Source organism: Rhinopithecus bieti, unplaced genomic scaffold (genome assembly GCF_001698545.2).
Source record: "Rhinopithecus bieti isolate Rb0 unplaced genomic scaffold, ASM169854v2 scaffold_51510, whole genome shotgun sequence".
In the NCBI taxonomy this organism is placed as follows: domain Eukaryota; kingdom Metazoa; phylum Chordata; class Mammalia; order Primates; family Cercopithecidae; genus Rhinopithecus; species Rhinopithecus bieti.
This window is the reverse complement of record NW_016862548.1, coordinates 1-1,268: the sequence shown is the minus strand read 5'-3', so window position 1 is coordinate 1,268 and position 1,268 is coordinate 1. Positions and strand designations below refer to the sequence as shown.

Here is a 1,268-nt window from a genome sequence, read left to right as displayed (position 1 = left end):
TGCTCTTGTTGCCCAGGCTGTAGTTCAGTGGCACAATCTCAGCTCACCTCAACCTCCGCTTCCCGGGTTCAAACGATTCTCCTGCCTCAGCCTGCAGAGTAGCTGGGATTACAGGCATGCGCCACCGTGCCCAGCTAATTTTATATTTTTAGCAGAGACGGGATTTCTCTGTGTTGGTCAGGCTGGTCTTGAACTCCTGAACTCAGGTGATCTGACATCCTCGGCCTCCCAAAGTGCTGAGATTACAGACGTGAGCCACTGTGTCCGGCCTACAGAGAACTCTTAAAACTCAATAAGAAACTGAACAATCTGATTAAAAAATGGACAAAAGGAAATTGCTGTCACATCATGCCAGTTTTTCAGAGTGGTTGTGCTAAATTTCATTCTCACCACGTAGGTGTGAAAGTGGAAGGCATATCACAATATGTTTTCCTCAGTTCTCACAATCTTGCAAGACGTGGCTCATGGACATGGACGTGAACATGGAGATCGTAAAATGGAACTTCCAGATTATAAACAATGGAAGATAGAAGGGACACCAGTAAAAACCGTCCAGAAGAAGCTGACTGCAGGAGGGCTTTGGGATTTATTGGGCTGCAATGAAGCTTGGAGATACGTGGGTGGCTTCGCAGAAATGTTTCCTTTGTTGGTGCATTATTACAAAGATTGAAATGGGAGTTTGCTGCATTTGTGGTAGCTGTAGGAGCTGAATATTACCTGGAGTCCCAGAATAAAGATAAGAAGCATCACTGAAGATAATACCAGGAAGTGTCATAGTGGTTTCTTAACTCTCTAAGATTTCCTTGCTGTAGCCTACTCACCTGGTTTGTGCCTTAAAGAATATTAGTAAGATATAATAAAGTAAAATAAATACATATATGCCTCAAAAAATGAACAAAAGACACCTCATCAAGGAAGATATAGTGATGACAAATAAGCATATGAAAAGATGCTCTACCTCCTGTATCATTAGGGAAATGCAAAGTGAAACAACTATGAGATAACCACTATATACCTATTAGAATGGCCAAAATCCAGAATACTAACAGTACCAAGTGCTGATGAAGATGTGGAGCAACAAGAACTCTCATTCATTACTGATGGGAATGCAAAATGGTATGGCCACTTTGGAAGATGGTTTGGCAGTTCCTTATAAGACTAAACAAACTCTTACCGTATTATAATCCAGCAGTCCTGCTCCTTGATATTTACCCGAATGAGTTGTAAACTTATGTTCCTACAAACACGTGTACACAGATTTTTTTTTT

The 1,268-nt window shown here is 41.2% G+C and overlaps 1 pseudogene; it reads left to right on the top strand.

Annotated features, from left to right (window-relative positions):
• Nucleotides 1-264: 264 nt before the first annotated feature.
• On the top strand, nt 265-1,252 carry LOC108525432 (NADH dehydrogenase [ubiquinone] 1 beta subcomplex subunit 3 pseudogene; annotated as a pseudogene).
• Nucleotides 1,253-1,268: the final 16 nt, after the last annotated feature.